A 22584-nucleotide genomic window follows, 5' to 3' on the forward strand; every position below is an offset into this window, starting at 1 on the left:
CTCCTAAGTGTGCACACTTACAGTTTTCTTTCTCCTTCATTCACTCTTCACTCCTACCGTCTACTCAGTGCTGTTTTGTGGTTATTCCCCCTGAGCTGGTTTAGACGGTCCTGGGAGCCAAATAAATCTTTTCAAACAGGTTGTGGTGTGGATTAAAGAGCCGAATGCAACAGACTGCATTTACCAGTGTATGACACCATAGTCTGCTTAAGCAAGTGTGACAGTAATTTAAGTACTAAGAGACATTAGCCTTATGTAGGAAAATTCCACTTTTTTTCCCTGTGGTTTATGCTTAAAACTACGAGATCTTTTACACTTATATTGATGTTATGATGATGTTATGATGATGTTATGGTAATTGAATGTCCAATCCATGCAATATATGACCAAAGGCTTGTTTTTATAATTAACAGTTGAGTGATATTAACCATCTAGTGTTATTAACCATTTAGGTTTTAGAAGTGAACACCGGTGTTTTTAGAAAAAGATTGATTGCATTTTTAGATCTATTATTGAATGTATTGTTTGAAATAGGAATTTAATCCTCTAAATGAATTGAACCCTTCAAATAGATTGTACTTGAGAAATACTATTGTATATTTTTTTAACTAATTAATAAATCAATGTGGACTTTGCTTTAAACTAACGATTGTAGTAATTTGCTTTATTATAATTATCCACATTCAGATACACATAGTGTTTACTAATCAATCAGACAGCCTTAATTGGCGCCACTTCCAATCAGTATTTTTTGTGAAACCTAAATCGATTGCATATGTGGTGATAGATGCAATCAGGAAGTTGGCTTATCTGAGATTATCCTATCTCCAGCTCACATCACTCTTTGTTTCTAACCTTTGTGCTCAAGTAGGTTGTTAGTTTTTTTCCCCCCACTTTTTTGCTCCATTTACTTTTATGGGGTAATAGGATATTATGCGTGCAATATTGTAAGTTTGGCTTTTTATGCACGTCGGTTATCTTGCGAGCGAAAACAGTTTACTCTAAACTTGTAATAAGAGCGCAACCCGACATGCGCAAAAAGCTTACCTCTAGTGCTGTTAAAGTTCGAGTGGGAGCTTTAAAGGGACTGTATAAAAATTCAAATAAACTATTGTAACACACCACTTTTATTAGCTCAGTTTAAAAATTCCAATGGTGCACAGACACTGTACTCTCCTGACTTGTGTATCTAATTTTCAAATTCTTCTTTTGATTATATTATTATTATTTTGTAGAGCGCCAAAAAATTCTGCAGTTTCCAACTGTTGTAGATTACATTGAATGAAGGTGATTTACAGGAGAGCTAGGCTTGTGAGCTTACAAATCTATGGGGATGCAAGGTTTTCTGATAATGGAAGGAGAAGAACAAGGATTAGAAAAAATTTCTGTAGATTGAATGCATCCCTGAATGGTATAGATTTTAAGGAGCCCTTGAAACTTTCAAATTTAGCTGTGATTCTTTAAGAGTGAGCCAGCGAGTTCCACAAGATTAGGGCCAATCTAAAGAAATCCTATAGATGGAGGTGGGAGATAAGAAGACTTTCATCAGAGTCAACGGTAAAGGTGGGAGAGTACCTGTATACAAGGGCAGGTTCAGTGTTATTGTGGGCCTTGAATATTATGGTCAAGATTTTATTTTAAGGATAAAGCTACAATAAGGTAGGCTATATGATGAAAGAGTGGATTCAAATCTTATATTTTTTTAAATGAAAGTGGCAGGAATTGACCAAAGACTGGATGTGAGGAAGAAATATCTGGGTCAAGTATGATCTCAAGGCATTAGGCACGAGGGGTTGGGTCGACAATGTTGTTGTCAACAGTTATAAAGATTTTTGTGGTAAGGGATCTTGGAACAAAGGGGGAAAAAAGAAGCTCAGTTTTAAAGAGATTAACTTAGGTAGTGAGAAGACATTGAAAGTCAGTTAGTGATGTGAGTTAGCAAAGTGGGAGATAGGTCTGGTGAAGAGAGGTAGATTTGGGTGTCATCAGCGTACAAAGAATACTGAAACCCATGGGACTGAAATTACGTGCAGATTTAAAATATAATGGTACCAAGAACAGAGTTTTGCAGGACCCCCTGTGAAAGGGTTTGGAAACTTTTTATGATTCCATAGGGCTAGATCGCAATTGGCGAGCTATCGTTAGCATGTGTCTCCTGATAAGTAATATTGCAACTGCACTATCTTCTGCATATGTTACAAGTTGAAAGTAAATGCATTAGCTTGAGTGCAAACTAAAGTAGCGTTTGTCAGGTTTGCATGAGTAAAGACTATGGGGTCTAATTATCAAGGGCCGAATGGCCCCTGATCCCCCTGTTTCCGCGGGAGCCTTCAGGCTCATCAGAAACAGCAGTTAAGAAGCAGCAGTCTTAAGACCACTGCTCCTTAGCTGGATCCACCGCCTCTCAACAGCGGACAACAATCAACATGATTGAATACGATCTGGTTGATTGACACTCCCTGCTAGCGGCCAATTGGCTGAGAATCTGCAGCGGGTGGCATTGCACAAGAAGTTCACTAGAACTGTTTGTGCAATGCTAAATGCCGACAGCGTATGCATATGTCTGGCAGACGTGATACTCAGCCGCAGACACCACTGATATTCAGCTATGCACGTTTCCCCGTGCTTCCTACGGGCTTCTTCCGGCTGTTTATCTATAGAAGCCCGTAGGAAGCACAGGTGAAATGTGCATAGCTGAATATCAGTGGTGTCTGCAGCTGAGCACCACTGATTTGGGTTTCTCTGCATAAAGCTCTATTACACCGATGCATCAACATTACCTTAGGCGTGCTTGTCACTTAAGAGCATTTCCAGTAATTGAGGGGTAAGAACTAACCAAAGGTTCACAGATATCATATCTCTGAAATCCATGGTCACACTGTGATTTATTAGGCAAAAACTGCTATATTCAAGTGATTTCTAAGGAGCTTTTGATAGCAATACAACTGGCAAGTGAAAAGTTAATTGTGTCATAAAATACCTGCCTGTGAGTAAATACGGTATAGTGCTGTGCCTGCATGAACTTTTCATTCACCAATTTGGATTACAAATATACATCCTTTGGAGTTTTCGATATTATGTTGCTAACTATCAAATATATACATTTTGTTTAAATATACTACTTGAATTGTGTCTCTCTCTCACCTATGGTTAAGTTTAATATTTATGAGATGTAGTCTGTTGCTGGATCAATAAGGGTTCTTTTTCTCTTTTTGTAGTAATTATTTGTAATATTAACCCTTACCGTGCACTACAAAGAGTAAAAGTGTATCCCATTTGGGAACACTATGTATATATCTTTGTATTAGACCCTCATACAATTATACTAGTAGTGCTGGCACATTGTTTTCAATATATATATATATATATATATATATATATATATATATATATATATATATATATATATATATATATATATATATATATATATATATATATATAAAACACGGAAGGGGAATGCACTCTAGACACATCCGGACCGGGTACACATGACCCTGCAACATGCTCAGCCCTGGGTGCTCAGTGGCACTCACAAGAAGCTGTGATGTCCCCAGAGTCACAGGCAGTTAACCCCAGACAGGTCTGGGTACAAGGGGAAATTACAAAACAAATTAATACAACACACAGAGAAAACCCTGCACTCACTAGCAAGCTCTCAGCTAAGATTAAAAGCAAAAATGTAAAGGTTAGTTACCGCATCTGGCCAAATGGGAAAAGCCCATGTACCACGTCAAGGTCCTTTCCAAAAACCTGGGACCCTAAAACAGCCACACAATGCAAGATCTCAATCCAAACAAACTGGGAACAAGTGAATGGTGCACAGGCTTATGTAATCACCCCAGTCAAATACAAAACATGAAAGGGGACTGCACTCCTAGACCGGACTGGGTACACATCCCATGACCCTGCAACATGCTCAGCCCTGGATGCTCAGTGGTACTCACAAGAAGCTGTTCTGTCCCCAGGGTCACAGGCAGTAAACCCCAGACAGGTCTGGGTGCAAGAACCATAGGGGAAATTACAAAACAAATTAATACAACACACAGAGAAAACCCTGCACACACTATATATTTATATGTGTGTGTGTGTATATGTATATATATATATATATATATATATATATACATATATATACATGTATTTATGTTTTAATATGGGTAGATATCTATATACATATATACACACATATATATGCTTTGGAGCCCTTCCCAGAAAAATACCTTAATTCATGAAAATAATGTTTATTCAATTTTAATATTTTTTAATTGTGTTTTACTGTGTTTTAATGAAAATATTTTCACATTCCAATGTTCCTCACATATAAGAAAATGTTCTTTGCATTTTTAATAAAATATAAATATAAAGTAAATGTGTTCGCTTGAGGGCAATTTAATTTAACGCAAGTCAGGATAGCTCAACTTCAGAGTTCTGGTTAACTGTTACGTAACAGTTAACTGTATACTCAGTAAATGTAAAGTTGTAGCTAGATAAATCAATGATGACAAATTTGTTTAAATGTGTTTTTTTTTCCATTATTGCACTAATTATGCAAAATTATACCAAACTAATGGCTAGATTACGAGTTGTGCGTTAGGGTAAAAAAGCAGCGTTAAGAGGTCCTAACGCTGCTTTTTTACGCCCGCTGCTATTACGAGTCTTGAAGGTTTAGGGTGACCGCACACTTCTTTGGCCTTACCGCAAAACGACTTACGTAAACTTCGTAAAGTCTTTTTTCTATGGGACTTCCATAGCGCCGGTATTACGAGTCTGTCCTGGGAGGCCAAAAAGTGAACCCTGTCAAGATCCGTAACGCATTCTAAAGTCAGTATTTAAGAGTTTTATGGTACAACGCCGTAACATAAAACTCATAAATAAAGTGCTAAAAAGTACACTAACACCCATAAACTACCTATTAACCCCTAAACCGAGGCCCTCCCGCATTGCAAACACTATAATAACATTTTTAACCCCTAATCTGCCGCTCCAGACACCGCCGCCACCTACATTATATTTATGAACCCCTAATCTGCTGCCCCCAACATCGCCGACACCTACATAATATTTATTAACCCCAAATCTGCCGCCCCCAATGTCGCTGCAACCTACCTACACTTATAAACCCCAAATCTGCCGCCCCCAACGTCACCACCACTATATTAAAGTTATTTACCCCTAAATCTAAGTCTAACCCTAACCCTAACACCCCCTAACTTAAATATAATTTGAATAAATCTAAAGAAAATTACTATCATTACCTAAATTATTCCTATTTAAAACTAAATACTTACCTATAAAATAAACCCTAAGCTAGCTACAATATAACTAATAGTTACATTGTAGCTAGTTTAGGATTTATTTTTATTTTACAGGCAAGTTTATATTTATTTTAACTAGGTAGAATAGTCATTAAATAGTTATTAACTATTTAATAACTACCTAGCTAAAATAAATACAAAAGTACCTGTAAAATAAAACCTAACCTAAGTTACACTAACACCTAACACTACACTATAATTAAATAAATTAACTAAATTAACAACAATTAAATCAATTAAATTTAATTAGCTAAAGTACAAAAAACCCCACTAAATTACAGAAAATAATAAACAAATTACAAGATATTTAAACTAATTACATCTAATCTAATAGCCCTATTAAAATAAAAAAAGCCCCCCCAAAATAAAAAAAACCCTAGCCTAAACTAAACTACCAATAGCCCTTTAAAGAGCCTTGTGCGGGGCATTGCCCCAAAGGAATCAGCTCTTTTACCTTTAAAAAAAAATACAAACAACCCCCCAAACAGTAAAACCCACCACCCACACAACCAACCCCCCAAATAAAATACTATCTAAAAAAACCTAAGCTCCCCATTGCCCTGAAAAGGGTATTTGGATGGGCATTGCCCTTAAAAGGGCAGTTAGCTCTTTTGCAAGCCCAAACCCTAACCTAAAAATAAAACCCACCCAATACACCCTTAAAAAAAACTAACACTAACTCCCTGAAGATCGACTTACCGGGAGAAGTCTTCATCCAAGCCGGGCCGAAGTCCTCAACGAAGCCAGGAGAAGTCTTCATCCAATCCGGCGTGGAGTGGGTCCATCTTCAAGAAATCCGACGCGGAGCATCCTCTTCATCCGACGACTAAAGACGAATGAAGGTACCTTTAAGTGACGTCATCCAAGATGGCATCCCTTAGATTCCGATCGGCTGATAGAATTCTATCAGCCAATCGGAATTAAGGTAGAAAATATCCGATTGGCTGATGCAATCAGCCAATAGGATTGAAGTTCAATCCTACTGGCTGATCCAATCAGCCAATAGGATTGATCTTGCATTCTATTGGCTGATTGGAACAGCCAATAGAATGTGAGCTTAATCCTATTGACTGATTGGATCAGCCAATAGGATTGAACTTCAATCCTATTGACTGATTGCATCAGCCAATAGGATTTTTTCTACCTTAATTCTGATTGGCTGATAGAATTCTATCAGCCAATCGGAATCTAAGGGGCGCCATCTTGGATGACGTCACTTAAAGGTACGTTCATTCGTCTTTAGGCGTCGGATGAAGAGGATGTTCCGCGTTGGATGTTTTGAAGATGAACCCGCTCCGCGCCTGATGGATGAAGATAGAAGATGTCGTCTGGATGAAGACTTCTGCCCGCCTGGAGGACCACTTTGCCCGGCTTGGATGAAGACTTCTCCCAGCTTCGTTGAGGACTTCGGCCCGGCTTGGATGAAGACTTCTCCTGGTAAGTCGATCTTCAGGGGGTTAGTGTTAGGTTTTTTTAAGGGTGTATTGGGTGGGTTTTATTTTTTAGATTAGGATTTGGGCCGCAAAAGAGCTAACTGCCCTTTTAAGGGCAATGCCCATCCAAATGCCCTTTTCAGGGCAATGGGGAACTTAGGTTTTTTTAGATAGTATTTTATTTGGGGGGTTGGTTGTGTGGGTGGTGGGTTTTACTGTTGGGGGGGTTGTTTGTATTTTTTTTTTTTACAGGTAAAAGAGCTGATTACTTTGGGGCAATGCCTCGCAAAAGGGCTATTGGTAGTTTAGTTTAGGCTAGGGTTTTTTTTTATTTTGGGGGGCTTTTTTTTATTTTGATAGGGCTATTAGATTAGGTGTAATTAGTTTAAATATCTTGTAATTTGTTTATTATTTTCTGTAATTTAGTGTTTTTTTTTTGTTGTAATTTAGCTAATTTAATTTAATTGCTTTAATTGTTGTTAATTTAGTTAATTTGTTTAATTATAGTGTAGTGTTAGGTGTTAGTGTAACTTAGGTTAGGTTTTATTTTACAGGTAAGTTTGTATTTATTTTAGCTAGGTAGTTAGTAAATAGTTAATAACTATTTAGTAACTATTCTACCTAGTTAAAATAAATACAAACTTGCCTTAAAATAAAAATAAAGCCTAAGCTAGCTACAATGTAACTATTAGTTATATTGTAGCTATCTTAGGGTTTATTTTATAGGTAAGTATTTAGCTTTAAATAGGAATAATGTGGTTAATGATAGTAATTTTCTTTAGATTTATTTAAATTATATTTAAGTTAGGGGGTGTTAGGGTTAGGGTTAGACTTAGGCTTAGGGTTTAATACATTTAGTATGTTGGGGCGGCAGATTAGGGTTTAATAAATGTAGGTAGGTGACGTAGATGTTAGGGACGGCAGATTAGGGGTTAATAATATTTAACTAATGTTTGCTAGGCAGGAGTGCAGAGGTTTAGGTGTTAATATGTTTATTATAGTGGCGGCGACGTTGGGGGCGGCAGATTAGGGGTTAATAAGTGTAGGTAGGTGGCGGTAACATTGGGGGCGGCAGATTAGGGGTTAATAAGTGTAAAATTAGGGGTGTTTAGACTCGGGTTCATGTTAGGGTGTTAGGTGTAAACATAACTTTTATTTCCCCATAGTAATCAATGGGGCTGCGTTAAGGAGCTTTACGCTGCTTTTTTGCAGGTGTTAGACTTTTTCTCAGCCGGCTCTCCCCGTTGATTCCTATGGGGAAATCGTGCACAAGCAGGTACGACCAGCTCACCGCTGACTTAAGAAGCGCTGGTATTGGAGTGCAGTAATGAGCAAAATTTTGCTCAACGCTCACTTCTTATCTTTTAACGATGGGTTTGTAAAAACCTGTAATACCAGCGCTGCAGGTAAGTGAGCGGTGAGGGAAAACTGCTTGTTAGCACCGCATAGCCTCTAACGCAAAACTCGTAATCTAGCCATATCAATTTAATTTTTTTTAAATGCCAAAATGCTTAAAGGGTCATAAAACCCAAATTTTTTCTTTCACGATTTAGAAAGAACATGAAATTTTAAACAATTTTCTAATTGACTTCTATTATCTAATTTGCTTCATTCTCTTGATATCCTTTGCTGAAAAGCATATATAGATAGGCTCAGTAGTTGCTGATTGGGGGCTCCACATAGATGCCTTGTGTGATTGGCTCACCCATGTGCATTGCTATTTCTTCAACAATGGATATCTAAAGAATGAAGCAAATTAGATAATAGAAGTAAATTGTAATGTTGTTAAAAGTCGTATTGTCTACCTGAATCATAAAAGAAAAATTTGGGGTTTAGTGTCCCTTTAAGTGCAATAATAAATTAACATTCTGATGATTGACTGATGAGATTACTTTTTGAGCTCAGCATGGACAAGAACCTTTAATTCTAAAAAAAAAGCTGTGTGGACCAGAAAGGTAATTTGCTTTTAAAAGAAGCCAATATGGTGTTTTTTTTTTTTTTTTTTTTTTTTAGTTTTTAGACAATTACATACCAAAAAAACAAAAACAGAAAAAAAAGAAGAGAGCATTTCAAAAACATGCATGATACAAATTTCGTCCGATAATTATAGTTATAAGTTCCATGTTTCAAATAGTAAGTCCCATTGTTTTAGGGTTACTCAAAGCCTAATATTTATCGCATACTTTCAGAAGTGGAGGACAATCCCCTCCATGCGGAGTATTTACAAAGGGAAACAAAGAAAGAAACAAAAAAAAACATCCTGTATTTTCATCCAACTGGAATAATCTTAATTTAAAATTTAATATTCTTCTCATAATCTTATCTTGATATTCCATCTTGAAACCATACCTTATCTGACTAGATGAAGGGGAAAAAAAAAAAAAAAAAAATCTCCATTCTCTCTTCTTCTCAAACTACTTCCCCATCCCTCCACCCCTCACTCCCTTATTTGAGTCACAAAGCCATTCACCTCAGCCTACAGTTTTCCATATATGTTGTATTTTCAAATGTTTTAATTACTCGTCTTTGCTCATCATGATCTAGGGTTTCCATCCACTTCCCCCATTTATCAAAGAACCTTTCAATGTTAACTTCAAGATTAAACCACGTAGCTTGTTGTTCTATGAGGGAAAAAGATGGTGCTCTAGTACTCTTCCATTCTTTCAAAATGAGGTTCTAGCCTATTAAGATTACCATTGTTAAAAATGTCCCCCATTGGAGGTGCATCCCATCATATTTTAAAAAAAGATCTGTTCTGCCTGTATAATTAATTGGGACTCATAAATCTTGTTAATCCAGAGTTTACCATTTTCCAGAATTTTTGTATCTTTTGACATAGCCAAAGAGATATTACGTAAAAAATAGTAAGTCATATAAAGTGGTAGAAATGAAGGACAGCACCAACAATGCATGGGAACAGAAAGATATAGAAACCATAAGAACAATGAATCAGTTGAGTTCAACAGTCATTAGTGAGAGCATCAATACTAACATAGAAATAGAGGAGTTAATGAATTTAAGTTTACATGAGGATGAGAATGAAATCAAACACAGTAAATTTAAACGTCCATCCTCCTTTAACCCTACATATACACAAGGAGAATATATTCCAGTTTTCAACGCTCTAGTGACTGATGAAATCAATAAACATTTTGACTCAGGGATGTTTAAAAACAAATTTAAATATAGAGATAATTTACGAATGCATGAAAGGATGTCTCTCAACAAACTAAAAAATGACAAGCAAATAGTCATCAGACAGGCAGACAAGGGGGGAGGAATTATAGTCCAAGATAGGGTGGATTATTTAAATGAAGCATTCCGATTATTGGGAGATGTAAATACATATGAAAAATGAGCCAAAGATCCCACAATTGAATTCAATAAGAAGTTATTTAACATATTGGTAGAAGCCAAAAGAGAAGCCATATTGAATAATGATGAGTTTGGGTTTGTGTATAACCCACACCCCAAGATCCCTATTTTTTTTATCACATTCCGAAGTTACATAAAGACCCAATAAAACCGCCCGGCCGCCCTATTTTTTCAGGTTTAGAATCTATCACTAGTAATTTGTCAACTTATATTGATTATTATATGCAGCCTATCGTGAGGGATATTAGGTCATACATTAGGGACACATTAGATGTAATCTCACAATTAGAAGGTTTACAATGGAAAGATGAATATATGTGGATAACATGTGATGTGTCCTCCTTGTACACTAATATCCCTCACAATAAAGGGATCAGTGCCTTTAAAACGATAGGTATAGCCAGTGGTATATCCGATAGACATTTGGAGTTCATTATACAAGGTATAGAATTTATTCTTCATAATAATTATTTCAATTTCCATGGGACTTTCTATAGACAAATCCAAGGGACTGCCATGGGCACTCCAATGGCACCATCTTATGCCAATATATATATGGCTCACTTTGAGGAGATGAAAATATGGAATAATAATCCATATTTTAATAATGTTGTCAAGTATCTGAGATACATTGACGACATTATTATTATTTGGCAAGGAGACATCAAACTGGCCCAAGAATTCATTAATCATATCAATGATAATATATATAATTTATCTTTTACTAGCAAAATGTCAAAAGAGAAAATAGAATTTTTGGATGTGGAATTCTTTACGGAAGAAACATCCAAAACAGTAATGGTCAAAAATTTTCGTAAGACTACAGATAGTAATGGTTTTTTAAATGCTAAAAGTGGCCATAAAAAATCTTGGATACAAAATATACCATTTGGTCAGTTCCGTAGAGTCCGCAGAAACTGCACAAGAATTGAAGATTTTAATAAAGAAGCTGATGTTTTAGAGAAGAAGTTTTTGGAGAAAGAGTACAACAGAGATTTAGTTATAGAAGCTAGAAATAAGAATACAGTCTGTTCGAGGGAGCTCTTATTATGTCCCAATAAGAAACAAAATGAAAATGAAAATAGTAATGATAACAATATTAGATTTATTACCACGTATAATGAAGGAGAAGGTTTTTTTTAATTTTTTTTTAAATAAACATTGGGGGATTTTGAAAGCAGACCCACTACTAAAGGGAGTAATTCAAGACAAACTAGATATTGTGTTCAAAAGGAATAGGAACCTTAAAAATATTCTTGCCCCATCCAAATTGCCAAATACAGAAAGGAATGCAGGTAAAGGTAATGGGCACCTTGGATCAATGGGTCTCAGGGAAACCTGGGACATTCAAGTGTGGTCGGAAAAATTGTTGAATGTGCCCCTTGATTTGGAATAGAGATAACATAATGGATACTGGTAATACAAAATCATTCCCTGTCAAATCCAGGGGCATATGTCAATCCACTTACGTGGTATATGGTTTAACATGCAAATGTGGGAGTGTCTATGTAGGAAGAACTAAAAGAAAAATAAAACGGAGGTGTTATGAACATATTAACAATATAGAATTAGGTCTTAAAACACATAGTTGTCAGACCATTTTAGGATCTATCACAAACAAGATCCTAGTAGCTTTAAAATTAGTATTCTAGAAATAGTGCCGGTTAGTTCTAATCCACATCAAAGACTCACCACATTGAGAAAAAAGGAAACCAAGTAGATCCAGAATCTGGAATGTTTAGCCCCCAAAGGCTTAAATATAGATTTAGATTTGCAAGCCTTCATGATATAGACCTATGATGTGAACATATATGAGTTAGGTGCCACAGCACATTTTATAGATACATATTAATTAGAGCCTTTCTGTTTTTTTAAAGAATTTTTTAAAATCAATATATTTTATCAGTAAGACAATCAGTAGTAATGGTGTATGTAATGTTAGATGAACATAGGGGTATTGATATCCTTTTAAGCTATACATATTTCTAAACCATTAGTATGGTAATTCTATGTCAGTCTTGTGGTTTTATATATTCATTATGATGTATGAAATGTTTTTATATAAAGTTAATATTATTATCAAGTTTTAGAATATAAATAAAGTATTTTTTAGTTTTTAATGTATGTAATGTTTATATATGACTGCCACATCAATCGCAACTTGTACCAAAGTATCATATCAATTGAACACTTCTCCGCCAGGAGAAGAGAGGTGTGTCTGTGTTAGTTATAGGATTGGAGCAGTATCATCCAATGAAATTATACCAGGACATTTAAATGGTGGATCCCCGCGAACTGTGCAGTAAGAGTCCTGGATCTTGAGAAAGTCCGTATGAATCGGATGAAAAGCGTAGACGGAGGACATTAGCATAGCACAGGAAAATATTACAGACTTTGTGTCATTATTATCAAGTTGCTATTACAAGTCTAAGTGGTTACCAGTGAAATTGGATCAGCACGGTTGAGTTGTGAACAGACGCTGGAACGCGGTACAGCTAACAGTGACGTCAGGAGTGAAAGAGCCTGGTTGCAGCTGGAGAAGTGTATAATAAAGGCGATTTCTTTTTAACCATCTTGTAAGTGCAATTGTATTGATAGCGCACACATATAATTAAATACTTTTACCTTGAGTCGCGGTTGCGCTTTGTGTTTTTTTTCTACCTATAGCCAAAAGTAATGTACCAAATTTGTTCTGCTTTGTCTACATTTTATGTAATATGTTCCCTCCCCCACGCCTCCCCACTTGGCTATCTTCTCAGGTGTAACATATGCCATCCATATAATCTTTATGTGTTGTTCTCGGATGGTTATTGCTAGTGATGCTTCTTCTACTCTTTCCATACTTCAATACAGTTTGTTCTTTAAGGTTCAGAAAATGCATTTCTCTCCATTTTGCAACCCCTCTATCAAGGTGAGTTTTATAATCTATATTATTCACTAAATTGTGGAGAAATGATATTGAATATTTGCCATTTTCAATGGCATTGATAGCTGGGGCTAGTGGTGCAAGGTCCTATTTATCCCCTTGTATCCGTATTAATTTCTGGCAGTAATGCCTGATTTGCAAAAAGGAGTAATAGTGTTTATTTGTCAGTGAAAATTTACTTTTAATCACTTCAAAGTCTTCAACTTTAATTGTACCCTGATCCAGGGATAGGCACGGACCAAGGCTGTGGCGGACATTTTTCAAAGTATAGACATTAGTGAAGGACACTAAGGTAAATTTCAAATTAAAAACATCAAAAAACACTCTCTTTACAGAGAGGATAGTGGATACATGGTGGAATAACCATCCAGCAGAAGTAGTAGAGACAGTGAAGTAGTTTAAACATGCATGGGATAGGCATGAGGTTATGCTAGATATAAGATAAGTCCAGGAACTAATGAAAGTATTCAGAAAATTGGGCAGACTAGACAGGCCAAATGGTTCCTATTTGCCGACATATTTTATGTTTCTATAAGTCCGGAGAGCGACACTTTGCTGTCAAATGGGCTGCATGTTGGACGCCCCTGCTCTAGTTCCATAAGTACAAATTAGTCATCTAATCAAACAAGTTTAAAATAACAGTTATATAAAGACTGCTTGTGGTATTACCTTTTATTTTGTTATATTGAGAGTCTGCAACTCCTGACCAAACCCACCCACCTTGATGTTAATTGCATGATCATCATGGTTGGTTACTTACTCGGTTACGTAAGGTTTGTCAGAGTAGGCAGCAGTCTTCTACACACAGACACCAGCACCACGCTGCCACACAGATCAAGGAATTGGGACGGGTCACGACTCACGGTTAGTTGACTGCAGGCAGCTTGCTTCTTCCCTCACTTTCCCGCTACTAAGTGTGGCGCCGCTTGGGTCAAGGAGGAGTGAGGACCAGCATTCATCTGTCCTACTCCTCCCTCCCCTCCACAAAACAGGTGGCGGACACTGCAAGGGCCAGTCACGGACACCAGTGTCCGTGTACGGACACCTTGCCTATCCCTGCCCTGATCCCCAACTGGATAATCTTAGATTGGAGGAAAGTCCTTGATTAAATTCATTCGGCCAGATTACGAGTCTTGCGTTAGAGGCTATGCGGTGCTAACAAGCATTTTTCTCTCACCGCTCACTTACCTGCAGTGCTGGTATTACAAGTTTTTACAAACCCAGCGTTAAAAGGCAAGAAGTGAGCGTTGAGCAAAATTTTGCTCCTTAACGCACTCCAATACCAGTGCTGCTTAAGTCAGCGGTGAGATGATCGTACGTGCTTGTGCATGATTTCCCCATAGGAATCAACGGGGAGAGCCAGCTGAGAAAAAGTCTAACACCTGCAAAAAAGCAGCGTAAAACTAAGTAATGCAGCCTCATTGATTCCTATGGGGAAATACAATTTATATCTACACCTAACACACTAACATGAACCCCAAGTCTAAACACCCCTAATATTACACTTATTAACCCTAATCTGCCGTCCCCGACATCGCCGACACCTGGATTACATTTATTAACCCCTAATCTGCCGCTCCGGACACCGCTGCCACCTACATTATACTTATGAACCCCTAATCTGCTGCCCCCAACATCGCCAACACCTACATTATATTTATTAACCCCTAATCTGCCACCCCCAATGTCGCTGCAACCTAACTAGACTTATTAACCCCTAATCTTCTGCCCCCAACGTCGCCGCCACTATACTAAATGTATTAACCCCTAAACCTAAGTCTAACCCTAACCCTAACACCCCCTAACTTAAATATAATTAAAATAAATTTAACTAAAAGTTCCTATCATTAACTAAATAATTCCTATTTAAAAATAAATACTTACCTATAAAATAAACCCTAAAATAGCTACAATATAACTAATAGTTACATTGTAGCTAGCTTAGGGTTTATTTTTATTTTACAGGCAAGTTTGTATTTATTTTAACTAGGTAGAATAGTTATTAAATAGTTATTAACTATTTAATAACTACCTAGCTAAAATAAATACAAAAGTACCTGTAAAATAAAACCTAACCTAAGTTACAATAACATCTAACCTAACCCTACAATTAAATAAATTAACAACAATTAAATAAAATAAAATTAGCTAAAGTACAACCCCCCCCCACTAAATTACAGAAAATAATAAACAAATTACAAGATATTTAAACTAATTACACCTAATCTAATAGCCCTATCAAAATAAACCCCCCAAAATAAAAAAAAAACCTAGCCTAAACTAAACTATCAATAGCCCTCAAAAGGGCCTTTTGCGGGGCATTGCCCCAAAGTAATCAGCTCTTTTACCTGTAAAAGAAAATACAAACAACCCCCCCAACAGTAAAACCCACCACCCACACAACCAACCCCCCAAATAAAATACTATCTAAAAAAACCTAAGCTCCCCATTGCCATGAAAAGGGCATTTGGATGGGCATTGCCCTTAAAAGGGCAGTTAGCTCTTTTGTGGCCCAAATCCTAATCTAAAAAATAAAACCCTAACCTCCTGAAGATCGATTTACTGTTCTGAAGACCGGACATCCATCCGCAAGGAAGCGGCAGAAGTCTTCATCCAACCGGGCTGAAGTCCTCAACGAAGCCGGGAGAAGTCTTCATCCAAGCCGGGCGAAGTGGTACTCCAGACGGGCAGAAGTCTTCATCCAGATGGCATCTTCTATCTTCATCCATCCGACGCGGAGCGGCTCCATCTTCAAGACATCTGATGCGGAGCATCCTCTTTAAACGAAGTCTTCTTACTGAATGACGGTTCCTTTAAGTGACGTCATCCAAGATGGCGTCCCTTAGATTCCGATTGGCTGATAGAATTCTTTCAGCCAATCGGAATTAAGGTAGAAAAAATCCTATTGGCTGATGCAATCAGCCAATAGGATTGAGCTTGCATTCTATTGGCTGTTCCAATCAGCCAATAGAATGCAAGCTCAATCCTATTGGCTGATTGGATCAGCCAATAGGATTGAACTTCAATTAGGTGTAATTAATTTAAATATCTTGTAATTTGTTTATTATTTTCTGTAATTTAGTGTTTGTTTTTATGTACTTTAGCTAATTTTATTTAATTTACTTAATTGTTTTTAATTTAATTAATTTATTTAATTATAGTGTAGTGTTAGGTGTTATTGTAACTTAGGTTAGGTTTTATTTTACATGTACTTTTGTATTTATTTTAGCTAGGTAGTTATTAAATAGTTAATAACTATTTAATAACTATTGTACCTAGTTAAAATAAATACAAACTCTAGGCTAGGTACAAAGTAACTATTAGTTATATTGTAGCTAGCTTAGGGTTTATTTTATAGGTAAGTATTTAGTTTTAAATAGTAATTATTTAGGTAATAATATTAATTTTTATTTAGATTTATTTAAATTATATTTAAGTTAGGGGGTGTTAGGGTTAGACTTAGGTTTAGGGGTTAATACATTTAGTATAATGGCGGCGACGTTGGGGACGAAAGATTAGGGGTTAATAAATGTAGGTTTGTGGCAGTGATGTAAGGGGCGGCAGATTAGGGGTTAAAAATGTTATTATAGTGGTTGCGATGCGGGAGGGCCTCGGTTAGGGGTTAATAGGTAGTTTATGGGTGTTAGTGTACTTTTTAGCACTTTAGTTATGAGTTTTATGCTATGGCGTTGTAGTGTAAAACTCTTAACTACTGACTTTTAAATGCGTTAGGACTCTTGATGGGGTAGGGTGTACCTCTCACTTTTTGGCCTCCCAGGACTCGTAATACCGGCGCTATGGAAGTCCCATAGAAAAAAGACTTTACAAAGTTTATGTAAGTTGTTTTACGGTAAGGCCAAAGAAGTGTGCGGAGCCCCTAAACCTGCAAGACTCGTAATACCAGCGGACGTAAAAAAGCAGCGTTAGGACCTCTTAACATTGCTTTTTTACCTTAACGCACAACTCGTAATCTAGCTGATTGTTTCCTTCAATAGTTAGGAATTGTGACGCAGAGAAATTTATTTTTAAATATTTACATACCCTATGCCATGCCACGACTGTATCTCTAAGAAATTCTAATCTCTTAACGTACAATGGTAAGTCTTTGATCTTCAAATGTGGAATATTTTTAAGTCTAAAGGTTTAAATAGATGGTTTTCAATTTCTAACAGAGTAAAGTGGTTGCTTTCCAGCAGCCAGTCTAATGCAATTTTAAAAAAAAAAAAACTAGTTTCTTATAGCTAATTCTGGGTTTCTTAAGCATCCATATATAATCTTTGATAGCAGTATTAATTCTCCTAATCTCGGGCTTCTTAATTAGCAGTGGTAGATTCTGAAACACATAGAGCAATCTTGGGAGTGCTATCATCTTAAGTAAATTTATTTTGCCAAGAATAGAAAGAGGAAGAGTTGCCCATCTTTTAAGGGAGTCACAGAATTGATTGACCACACTACTTATGTTCAGGGAATACCATTTTGCTGGATTAATGAATATTTTAATACCTAAATATATTAGAAAGTGATTTACTTCCTTAAATATTTTAGTTTCTGACTCTTGTTTTTTCTGGATTCATAGTACTTCTGACTTGTTTTGATTAATTCTGTACGCAGAAAAAGATTCAAACCTCTCTATAATCTGACAGATAGTATTGAAAATGTTATTTGAGTTTTTGGAGAATACTAACAAGTCATCTGCATATACTGCCAACTGTATAATCTTCCTATCCAATTCTATCCCCTGAATATCTATTCTTAATGCAATCAGTAATGGTTCTAGGGCTATATTAAAAATTAGGGGTGATAAGGGACACCCTTGTCTCGTTCCTCTTGTTCCTCTTAATAAGGAAAAGTATGTAGTTTTATTATTATTTATAACCAGTGCCGCCCTTGATTTCCTATATAACATTTTAATCATGTTAAAACAATTACTTACATATCCAAATTTGGTAAGGGAAGTGAGAAGATGATCCCATGTGACTGAGTCAAAAGCCTTACTAGCATCTAAAGATATTATAGTTTAATATTCATTTATTATTTTCATAGGCCTAGATTTGGAGTTTTGTCGGTAACGACCCGAAAAACTAACGCCGGCTTTTTTCTGGCCGCACCATAAAAATAACTCTGGTATCGAGAGTCCACATAAAGGCTGCGTTAGGCTCCAAAAAAGGAGCGTAGAGCATTTTTAACGCAGCTTCAACTCTCGATACCAGAGTTGCTTATGGACGCGGCCAGCCTCAAAAACGTGCTCGTGCACGATTCCCCCATAGGAAACAATGGGGCTGTTTGAGCTGAAAAAAAAACAAACACCTGCAAAAAAGCAGCGTTCAGCTCCTAACGCAGCCCCATTGTTTGCTATGCGGTAACCCTTCCTACGTCTGCACTTAACACTCTAACATGTACCCCGAGTCTAAACACCCCTAACCTTACACTTATTAACCCCTAATCTGCCGCCCCCGCTATCGCTGACCCCTGCATATTATTATTAACCCCTAATCTGCCGCTCCGTAAACCGCCGCTACTTACATTATCCCTATGTACCCCTAATCTGCTGCCCTAACATCGCCGACCCCTATATTATATTTATTAACCCCTAATCTGCCCCCCACAACGTCGCCTCCACCTGCCTACACTTATTAACCCCTAATCTGCCGACCGGACCTGAGCGCTACTATAATAAAGTTATTAACCCCTAATCCGCCTCACTAACCCTATAATAAATAGTATTATCCCCTAATCTGCCCTCCCTAACATCGCGGACACCTAACTTCAAACATTAACCCCTAATCCGCCTCACTAACCCTATAATAAATAGTATTAACCCCTAATCTGCCCTCCCTAACATCACCGACACCTAACTTCAATTATTAACCCCTAATCTGCCGACCGAATCTCGCCGCTATTCTAATAAATGTATTAACCCCTAAAGCTAAGTCTAACCCTAATACTAACACCCCCCTAAGTTAAATATAATTTAAATCTAACGAAATTAATTAACTCTTATTAAATAAATTATTCCAATTTAAAGCTAAATACTTACCTGTAAAATAAATCCTAATATAGCTACAATATAAATTATAATTATATTATAGCTATTTTAGGATTTATATTTATTTTACAGGTAACTTTGTATTTATTTTAACCAGGTACAATAGCTATTAAATAGTTAAGAACTATTTAATAGCTAAAATAGTTAAAATAATTACAAATTTACCTGTAAAAGAAATCCTAACCTAAGTTACAAATAAACCTAACACTAGACTATCAATAAATTAATTAAATAAACTACCTACAATTACCTACAATTAACCTAACACTACACTATCAATAAATTAATTAAATACAATTGCTACAAATAAATACAATTAAATAAACTAGCTAAAGTACAAAAAATAAAAAAGAACTAAGTTACCAAAAATAAAAAAATATTTACAACAATTTTAAACTAATTACACCTATTCTAAGCCCCCTAATAAAATAACAAAGCCCCCCAAAATAAAAAAATGCCCTACCCTATTCTAAATTACTAAAGTTCAAAGCTCTTTTACCTTACCAGCCCTGAACAGGGCCCTTTGCGGGGCATGCCCCAAGAAATACAGCTCTTTTGCCTGTAAAAAAAAACATACAATACCCAAGCCCCCCAACATTACAACCCACATACCCCTAATCTAACCCAAACCCCCCTTAAATAAACCTAACACTAAGCCCCTGAAGATCATCCTACCTTGTCTTCACCATACCAGGTTCACCGATCGGTCCAGAAGAGCTCCTCCGATGTCCTGATCCAAGCCCAAGTGGGGGGCTGAAGAGGTCCATGATCCGGCTGAAGTCTTCATCCAAGCGGGCCAGAAGAGGTCTTCCATCCGATTGAAGTCTTCATCCAAGCGGCATCTATCCGGAGCGAAGCGGCAGCATCCTGAAGACCTCCACCGCGGAACATCCATCCTGGCCGACGACTGAACGACGAATGACGGTTCCTTTAAATGACATCATCCAAGATGGCGTCCCTCGAATTCCGATTGGCTGATAGGATTCTATCAGCCAATCGGAATTAAGGTAGGAATATTCTGATTGGCTGATGGAATCAGCCAATCAGAATCAAGTTCAATCCGATTGGCTGATCCAATCAGCCAATCAGATTGAGCTTGCATTCTATTGGCTGATCGGAACAGCCAATATAATGCGAGCTCAATCTGACAAGGTAGGATGATCTTCAGGGGCTTAGTGTTAGGTTTATTTAAGGGGGGTTTGGGTTAGATTAGGGGTATGTGGGTGGTGGGTTGTAATGTTGGGGGGCTTGGGTATTGTATGTTTTTTTTTACAGGCAAAAGAGCTGTATTTCTTGGGGCATGCCCCGCAAAGGGCCCTGTTCAGGGCTGGTAAGGTAAAAGAGCTTTGAACTTTAGTAATTTAGAATAGGGTAGGGCATTTTTTTATTTTGGGGGGCTTTGTTATTTTATTAGGGGGCTTAGAGTAGGTGTAATTAGTTTAAAATTGTTGTAATATTTTTCTTATGTTTGTAAATATTTTTTTATTTTTGGTAACTTAGTTCTTTTTTATTTTTTGTACTTTAGCTAGTTTATTTAATTGTATTTATTTGTAGCAATTGTATTTAATTAATTTATTGATAGTGTAGTGTTAGGTTAATTGTAGGTAATTGTAGGTAGTTTATTTAATTAATTTATTGATAGTCTAGTGTTAGGTTTATTTGTAACTTAGGTTAGGATTTCTTTTACAGGTAAATTTGTAATTATTTTAACTATTTTAGCTATTAAATAGTTCTTAACTATTTAATAGCTATTGTACCTGGTTAAAATAAATACAAAGTTACCTGTAAAATAAATATAAATCCTAAAATAGCTATAATATAATTATAATTTATATTGTAGCTATATTAGGATTTATTTTACAGGTAAGTATTTAGCTTTAAATTGGAATAATTTATTTAATAAGAGTTAATTAATTTCGTTAGATTTAAATTATATTTAACTTAGGGGGGTGTTAGTATTAGGGTTAGACTTAGCTTTAGGGGTTAATACATTTATTAGAATAGCGGCGAGATTCGGTCGGCAGATTAGGGGTTAATAATTGAAGTTAGGTGTCGGCGATGTTAGGGAGGGCAGATTAGGGGTTAATACTATTTATGATAGGGTTAGTGAGGCGGATTAGGGGTTAATAACTTTATTATAGTAGCGCTCAGGTCCGGTCGGCAGATTAGGGGTTAATAAGTGTAGGTAGGTGGAGGCGACGTTGAGGGGGGCAGATTAGGGGTTAATAAATATAATACAGGGGTCGGCGGTGTTAGGGGCAGCAGATTAGGGGTACATAAGGATAACGTAGGTGGCGGTCGGCAGATTAGGGGTTAAAAAATTTTTTTCGAGTGTCGGCGATGTGGGGGGACCTCGGTTTAGGGGTACATAGGTAGTTTATGGGTGTTAGTGTACTTTAGAGTACAGTAGTTAAGAGCTTTATAAACCAGCGTTAGCCCAGAAAGCTCTTAACTACTGACTTTTTTCCTGCGGCTGGAGTTTTGTCGTTAGATGTCTAACGCTCACTTCAGACACGACTCTAAATACCGGAGTTATAAAAATCCCATTGAAAAGATAGGATACGCAATTTACGTAAGGGGATCTGCGGTATGGAAAAGTTGCGGCTGGAAAGTGAGCGTTAGACCCTATTTTGAGGAGCCTCTAACGCTGGTTTTCACGATTACCGCCAAATTCTAAATCTAGGCCTTAGTGTATTTATTGTTATACCATTGGTCTGCAATTGTTAAAAAAGACATTCCTCAAATTAGTGTTCGAGGAAAGTCCTTTCCTAAATCATGTTTGATCAGATTGTATTATTATTACTAAAGAGGCTTGGATTCTCTTTGTCAATATACTTGTTATAATCTTGTAATCGATGTTCAGAAGTGAAATCGGTCTAGATGAATCAATTAAATTAGGGTCTTTCCCAGGTTTGGGGATTATAATAATTGTGGATTGATTGAAGTATTCTAGAGGTTTAAGCTGGCCTGTTCAAATTTTGCTTAATAATAAAGTTAGAGTAGGGGTTATCTCATCAATAAGTATCTTGTAGAACTCCATTGGGAGGCCATCCGGTCCTCTGCCACTTTGTTGTTCACTAATGATTTAATTGTTTGATGTATTTCTTTTTCCGTAATAGGCTCATTCATTTTATATATGTGAGTTGCATCTATTCTAGGAATTACTATTGAGTCCCAAAATTTCACCTTCATATCTACATCTATTGACTGTGTTGAATATAGATCTGAAAAGTGATCAAAAAATTTTTCTCTAGTATTGGTCCATGTAACACCTTTTTCTTGGATTGTATTTATAAATATTGGTGCTTTTTGATTTTTTATTATACGTGGTAGAAAACTACCCACTTTGTTACCAAATCTATGATATTGTGTACATGACTTTATGTTCTCTTTGATTTCATTTTGGGCGTAACATTTATCTCTATTTTGTTTAGCCTGAATATATTTTTTCCAATTATCTGAGCTTTTTTTCTGAATGTAATTAGT

The sequence above is a fragment of the Bombina bombina genome, chromosome 3 (genome assembly GCF_027579735.1).
Source record: "Bombina bombina isolate aBomBom1 chromosome 3, aBomBom1.pri, whole genome shotgun sequence".
Taxonomy (NCBI): Eukaryota; Metazoa; Chordata; class Amphibia; order Anura; family Bombinatoridae; genus Bombina; species Bombina bombina.